The sequence below is a fragment of the Pseudochaenichthys georgianus genome, unplaced genomic scaffold (genome assembly GCF_902827115.2).
Source record: "Pseudochaenichthys georgianus unplaced genomic scaffold, fPseGeo1.2 scaffold_502_arrow_ctg1, whole genome shotgun sequence".
Classification (NCBI taxonomy): Eukaryota; Metazoa; Chordata; class Actinopteri; order Perciformes; family Channichthyidae; genus Pseudochaenichthys; species Pseudochaenichthys georgianus.
Genome location: NW_027263063.1, coordinates 83,814 through 92,062, shown reverse-complemented (window position 1 = coordinate 92,062; position 8,249 = coordinate 83,814).

Sequence of the window (8,249 nt, the reverse complement as noted above, 5' to 3'; positions counted from 1 at the left end):
GGAGTCTCTACAGAAACTTCATCCGTAAAAGATCTTCTTCTTTGGAACCAGCTTCCAGTTTGTGTGTTGGGAGGAAGACACCGACTTTACTTTTAAGCACGCTCAATATTTTCCTTTGTGGTGAAGCTGAAAGTTATGGCTGGCTGAGTTTGAGCTTGAACCTGAATGGGATTGGATTGATCAGGCTAGGCGAAGCTACACTGGAGTTATGAGTAAGGAAATGTGCGAATAGAACAAGTGAAGATGTGCTTGGTCAGGTTTCTTGACACAAGATAAGGCAATTTATTTGTAGAGCACAATTCATACAGTGATGCAATTCAAAGTGCTTTTCAGGATCAAACAGATAAAGACATAATACATTGTAATATGGTCAAAGTGAGAAGAAATACAAAAACACAATTAAAAGAAAGAAAACCATGTTTAACAGTTCAAAACATAGAAAATTAAAAAGCCATGTTAAAAATAAATGTTTTTAGACCTGATTTAAAGGTGGGTTTGAGAAACCAGCTCGAGTGCACTAGAATTTGAAAATACACAACCGGAGAAAATCTGCCACTTCCTCACAGAGCCCCTCCCCCAACACACACGAACACACACATGACCAATGAGGGCACGAGATAAGTTTGTGCCCCGATGGAAGGCTGACAGGCAGGTAGGCCATCCAATCCGATTGGTTGTACTTTTTACAGTATTACGGCTTCTACAGATGACATTTTTTTATGTATTTGTTGTCAAAGCACTTCAGATATTCATTGCTATCGGGATGTTAGGAGCATTCCATGGAATATAACAAAAAGTGCATCTCGAGCCGGTTTCTGAAACTTACCTACCCCACCTTTAAATGATTCGAAAGTGCATTCTCAGAAGTTCTGGGAGTGTGTTCCGCATTAGGAGCGTAGATGCAGAAGGCTGCTTTCCCATCCATCCATCCATCCATCTTCTCCCGCTTATCCGTGGTCGGGTCTCGGGGGTAGCAGTTCCAGCTCCAGCCCCAAACGTCCTTTCCCCTCATCAACCAGCTCTGACTGGGGGTCCCAAGGCGCTCCCAGGCCAGCGAAGAGATATAATCCCTCCACCTGGTCCAAGGTCTACCCCTTGGTCTCTTCCCAGCTGGACGTGCCTGGAACACCTCCCTAGGGAGGCGCCCAGGTGGCATCCTAACTAGGTGCCCGAACCACCTCAACTGGCTCCTTTCGACGCGAAGGAGGAGCGGCTCAACTCCGAGTCCCTCCCGGATGACCGAACTTCTCACCTTATCCCTAAGTGAGACGCCAGCCACCCTGCGGAGAAAACCCATCTCGCCCGCTTGTATCCGCGATCTGGTTCTTTCGGTCACGACCCATCCTTCATGACCATAGGTGAGGGTAGGAACGGACATGGCCCGGTAGACAGAGAGCTTTGCCTTCTGGCTCAGCTCCCTTTTCGTCACAACGGTGCGGTAAAGCGAGGCTGCTTTCCCACGCTCTCACAAATGGAACAGCGAGCTGGCCTGAAGACCTACGGGGTCTGCTGGGTTCGTACCGCTGAAGGAGGTCCTTGATATATTTGGGTCCTAGCCCATTAAGTGCTTTATATGTGTGCATTAAAATCTTAAAATCAATGATATCACTCACTGGAAGCCAATGCAGCGATCTCAGCACTGATCTGTTTTCTTTGTCCGGGTTAAGACTGGCAGCAGCATTTTGAATTAGTTGGAGTTTACGGAGTGATTTTTTGGTGAGGCCTGTGAAGATGCTGTTGCCGTAGTCAAGCTTGCCAAAAACAAATGCATGGACACGTTTTCAAGGTCCTGCTTGGACATAAGGTATTCAGTACGTGAGATATTTTGTAGACGGTCGTAGGCTGATGTGTTGATTGCTTTGATGTGGCTGAGTCTAAAATCATGCCGAGGTTTCTTGCTTGACTTTTGGGTTCGAGTGATTCCAGGTATGCAGTGACTTTAACTCTCTCTTCGTTGTTTCCGTATTGATCTGTAAGAAATTACGGCATGTATAGAATATTTAGATAAATCAGATCTTGTAATGAGCTGGAAATCTTATTTTGAACTATATGTTTTCCAGGATCAGGAAATGTTGTGTTCAAAATAAACCAGAAACGCTCGAAAGCGTTCTCTTCCCTGATGTTAGTTTGTGATTTCCCCCCGAAAATGTAAAAAACATGAAACATTTCATTTGAGAAACAACTAAAAATAGAGTCTTTGATTCAACAAGATACTTAATATGCAGTGCCTAGACACCAGACCCTCTCTCTCACTGCATTAGTACTTCTTGAGTGAGGTCTTATATCAAGAGTAAAGACATATTCCGACTAGATTTTAGACAAAAATACTTGTTGTGGACGTTGTAGCTTCTCCGTCCACATTTAAAATAACGTCATACAGGCATCAAGAAAGAAACAACCAGGTTCAAACACTTGAATGTAGTAGATTGAAACAAACCAAAAACATTACAAACCTTTTTGGTCACGGGTAGGACGCAACACGTTTCCTTAGGTTGTCTCAAAAAGCATTTGTTATGAACCGCAATTTCGAAAAGTGAAGGTTGACTTGAATTGAAAGTGTTCTCCTGGCAATCAATCTAAACTCCGTCACACTTTAATTGGAAACACTTTTATGACAATGCATTTCGTTTGATGGGAACGATGAGACCAGGAGAGGCTGATGAATCACCGCCTCTCTAGAAACGGTTTTAACCACCTCATTAACCTTTATGCAGCGGCTTTATTGCAATACTTATTAAATGCATTAGCTTCTATATCTAATAAAGTGCTAACTGTGTGCTTGGGTCGTCTTGTTGTGAAGCTGCCGCAGTAACTTCCTCACGGAGCGATCAATGAAATCAATCAGCATGTCCCAGCAGAAGTACAGATACTCGTGTTTAAAAGTCTGGTGAAAGTAGAAGTACTGACTAAACTTCTTTACTCAAGTCAAAGTAAAGAGGCTTTGAAGTGTACTTCAGTAAAAAGTACCCATAGCTAGCAGCTGCTTTAAAGAGTACCTGACCTCCCTTTATATTAATAGAACAATAATGTCATTGTTAGCTAATGAATGTTTCCATGGTGACCAACGGCAACATGACAACGTTTCCATTGGTCCCTCTTCTTTAGAGAAGACCAGGAAGTGATGGATACACGGATCGTGTTCCAACCAATAGGCACGCAGTGACTCTAAAGAATAATGATCACGCACCAACACACATTCAGACTAAAGGAACCAGCTGTTTGGAAAATGAGAGAAGTAGAAAGTACAGGTATTTGAGTTCAACATGTAAGAAGTAGAAAGTACAGGTATTTGAGTTCAACATGTAAGAAGTAGAAAGTACAGGTATTTGAGTTCAACATGTAAGAAGTAGAAAGTACAGGTATTTGGGTTCAACATGTAAGAAGTAGAAAGTACAGGTATTTGAGTTCAACATGTAAGAAGTAGAAAGTACAGGTATTTGAGTTCAACATGTAAGAAGTAGAAAGTACAGGTATTTGGGTTCAACATGTAAGAAGTAGAAAGTACAGGTATTTGGGTTCAACATGTAAGAAGTAGAAAGTACAGGTATTTGAGTTCAACATGTAAGAAGTAGAAAGTACAGGTATTTGGGTTCAACATGTAAGAAGTAGAAAGTACAGGTATTTGGGTTCAACATGTAAGAAGTAGAAAGTACAGGTATTTGAGTTCAACATGTAAGAAGTAGAAAGTACAGGTATTTGGGTTCAACATGTAAGAAGTAGAAAGTACAGGTATTTGGGTTCAACATGTAAGAAGTAGAAAGTACAGGTATTTGAGTTCAACATGTAAGAAGTAGAAAGTACAGGTATTTGAGTTCAACATGTAAGAAGTAGAAAGTACAGGTATTTGGGTTCAACATGTAAGAAGTAGAAAGTACAGGTATTTGAGTTCAACATGTAAGAAGTAGAAAGTACAGGTATTTGAGTTCAACATGTAAGAAGTAGAAAGTACAGGTATTTGGGTTCAACATGTAAGAAGTAGAAAGTACAGGTATTTGAGTTCAACATGTAAGAAGTAGAAAGTACAGGTATTTGGGTTCAACATGTAAGAAGTAGAAAGTACAGGTATTTTAGTTCAACATGTGAGAAGTAGAAAGTACAGGTATTTGGGTTCAACATGTAAGAAGTAGAAAGTACAGGTATTTGGGTTCAACATGTGAGAAGTAGAAAGTACAGGTATTTGAGTTCAACATGTGAGAAGTAGAAAGTACAGGTATTTGGGTTCAACATGTAAGAAGTAGAAAGTACAGGTATTTGGGTTCAACATGTGAGAAGTAGAAAGAACAGGTATTTGAGTTCAACATGTAAGAAGTAGAAAGTACAGGTATTTGAGTTCAACATGTAAGAAGTAGAAAGTACAGGTATTTGGGTTCAACATGTAAGAAGTAGAAAGTACAGGTATTTGGGTTCAACATGTGAGAAGTAGAAAGAACAGGTATTTGAGTTCAACATGTAAGAAGTAGAAAGTACAGGTATTTGAGTTCAACATGTAAGAAGTAGAAAGTACAGGTATTTGGGTTCAACATGTAAGAAGTAGAAAGTACAGGTATTTGAGTTCAACATGTAAGAAGTAGAAAGTACAGGTATTTGGGTTCAACATGTAAGAAGTAGAAAGTACAGGTATTTGGGTTCAACATGTAAGAAGTAGAAAGTACAGGTATTTGGGTTCAACATGTAAGAAGTAGAAAGTACAGGTATTTGAGTTCAACATGTAAGAAGTAGAAAGTACAGGTATTTGGGTTCAACATGTAAGAAGTAGAAAGTACAGGTATTTGGGTTCAACATGTAAGAAGTAGAAAGTACAGGTATTTGAGTTCAACATGTAAGAAGTAGAAAGTACAGGTATTTGGGTTCAACATGTAAGAAGTAGAAAGTACAGGTATTTGTGTTCAACATGTAAGAAGTAGAAAGTACAGGTATTTGAGTTCAACATGTGAGAAGTAGAAAGTACAGGTATTTGAGTTCAACATGTAAGAAGTAGAAAGAACAGGTATTTGAGTTCAACATGAGAGAAGTAGAAAGTACAGGTATTTGAGTTCAACATGTGAGAAGTAGAAAGTACAGGTATTTGAGTTCAACATGAGAGAAGTAGAAAGTACAGGTATTTGAGTTCAACATGTGAGAAGTAGAAAGTACAGGTATTTGAGTTCAACATGTAAGAAGTAGAAAGTACAGGTATTTGAGTTCAACATGAGAGAAGTAGAAAGTACAGGTATTTGTGTTCAACATGTAAGAAGTAGAAAGTACAGGTATTTGGGTTCAACATGTGAGAAGTAGAAAGTACAGGTATTTGTGTTCAACATGTAAGAAGTAGAAAGTACAGGTATTTGTGTTCAACATGTAAGAAGTAAAATGTACAGGTATTTGTGTTCAACATGAGAGAAGTAGAAAGTACAGGTATTTGAGTTCAACATGTAAGAAGTAGAAAGTACAGGTATTTGGGTTCAACATGTAAGAAGTAGAAAGTACAGGTATTTGAGTTCAACATGTAAGAAGTAGAAAGTACAGGTATTTGTGTTCAACATGAGAGAAGTAGAAAGTACAGGTATTTGTGTTCAACATGTAAGAAGTAGAAAGTACAGGTAATTGAGTTCAACATGTGAGAAGTAGAAAGTACAGGTATTTGTGTTCAACATGTAAGAAGTAGAAAGTACAGGTATTTGGGTTCAACATGTAAGAAGTAGAAAGTACAGGTATTTGTGTTCAACATGTAAGAAGTAGAAAGTACAGGTATTTGTGTTCAACATGAAAGAAGTAGAAAGTACAGGTATTTGTGTTCAACATGTAAGAAGTAGAAAGTACAGGTATTTGAGTTCAACATGAAAGAAGTAGAAAGTACAGGTATTTGTGTTCAACATGTAAGAAGTAGAAAGTACAGGTATTTGTGTTCAACATGTAAGAAGTAGAAAGTACAGGTATTTGTGTTCAACATGTAAGAAGTAGAAAGTACAGGTATTTGTGTTCAACATGTAAGAAGTAGAAAGTACAGGTATTTGTGTTCAACATGTAAGAAGTAGAAAGTACAGGTATTTGATGTTCAACATGTAAGAAGTAGAAAGTACAGGTATTTGAGTTCAACATGAAAGAAGTAGAAAGTACAGGTATTTGTGTTCAACATGTAAGAAGTAGAAAGTACAGGTATTTGTGTTCAAAATGTAAGAAGTCAAAGTAAAAAGTCGTCAGAAAAATAAGTAGTGGAGTAAAGTACGGATACCAGAAACATGTAGTTAAGTACAGTAACGAAGTATTTGTATTCCACTACTTCCCACCTCCTGACCTCAGTCAGTCTCAGGCGTTCTGCTGAGTCAGGGATATTTATGGTCCCCTTTAATCCTGTAAATGGGATGATTAAACGCGGATGGATGAGCAGCGTCTCACTCAGATTGATCCAGATGTCAAAGAGGCTTCTCAGGTGATCAGTTAGATCAGGGGAGCCCAACCTTTTTTGAACCGAGAGCTACTTTTAAAGTTCCCAGTCTGCCGAGATCTACCAGTCCGAATAGAGAGACGTAGCCATTACTGACAGCCTGCTACCAGGTAAATACACACTTCTACTTGTATAAAACTGACCTTTGTACGAGTAATACTTCATAAAATACTGCAGATCCTTTATCTCACCTCTTTCTAATCTACACACATACAAGTATTTAACTGAAGTTACACAACAGTGTTGTTGATACAGAGTTGGAGTTTATGCACACGTCACTACAGTGGGTAATGTTTAAGAAACATTGACCAGTGCTGCCACATATGACACAGGAGAAAAGAAAAAGACTCTGAACCCTTTCTTTGCCATTAAAATTAGGCTTACTAATAAGACGACTCTGACCTGAAGCTACTCAGGAATCTGCTGCCAAAGTGCAATAAAAAAGACCAAATTAATAGAATCAAACCCTTTTTGTTGCATTTTAGTAGATTATAAAAATAAACAGCCGATAAATAACGGTATCTAACTTGAGTTTCTATTATATCAAAAACCTGTTGAAATGCTTCTGTTATTTTTACTGTCCCCCAAAAGCGCGTCGGCAGCCTCCAGGAAAGCTTTTTCACAACTTCGCCATCTTTGAAAGACTTCATGTGTGTCGCAAGAACGTGACTGACCCGGTAAGATGCTCTGGAGCAGCCTTGCTCTTGTTGTTGGGCCTGGTGGAAATGGACTGCTGTGCATTTAGCTGTCCTCTCAGGCCCCTCCCCTTTTGGAGCGTAGGGCAGAATTAGGAGGGAATTCCGTCTCGTAGCGTTTGTGCACTGTTTTGAAATGCCGCTCCTAAATTACCCTTCTTCGATAAAGCCACGCTCGCATTGCAGATGAGACAGATGGACTTTGAATTGGAATAGTGTGGTGACACCATGTGGTTCCATAATTCACCTTACATATTGTGTTGCCACACGGACCCTTTAGTGGGAACACCTGTAGCTTTAGCTGCCATTCCTGCTGGCTCATCAGGCAGAGCAGTGCATGTGTTAACCTCTCTGATATTAATGGATAATAAAGATTGGAACTCCATTCTTAATACACCGCCTCTCTTTTCACGGCACTACACTGGTGACCCTGACTTTTCCGAGAAAGTTTCCGGAAAATTAACGAACATGGCTGAGCGTGATGTTTTCATAAAGCTGCCGGAATTCTGGGAGCACGCCGCAGAGGCATGGTTCGCACACGTGGAGGCACATTTCGCCTGCCGACAGGTCAGTGACGGGGACCTGAAATACTACCATGTGGTAGCAGCGCTGGGGAGCTCCACGTCGTCCAGGTTGGTGGGATTCATCGTAGCCCCCCCACATCATGGCAAATATGTGGCGATTAAGGCCCTTCTCCTTAAGACATTTAGCGTATCTGCTAAGGAGAGGGCCCGCCAGATACTTGACATTCAAGGCCTAGGAGACAGCAAGTCATCCCAGCTAATGGAGAAAATGCTAAATCTGCTAGGGGGGGAAGATCCCCGGATTTTATTCACGGAGATTTTCCTGCGTCACTTGCTTCCCCGGGTCCAGACGGCGCTGGCCAACACGCCTGTCACGGAGCCCCGTGCTTTGGCGGAGGAAGCGGATCGTTTTTTCCTGGCTACACAACAGCCCGGTGCAGTGACGTTAGCCGCGACGCGTAGCAGCCCATATGCAGTCAAGACAGCGTGGCGGAGGCAGGACACGGCTGTATCGAGCCGGCGTGGAGACACCGGAGAGTGCTTTTACCACGCACGTTTCGGGACAATGGCGAAGAAATGCAGCCTCCTGTCTACGCCAGGGCCCGG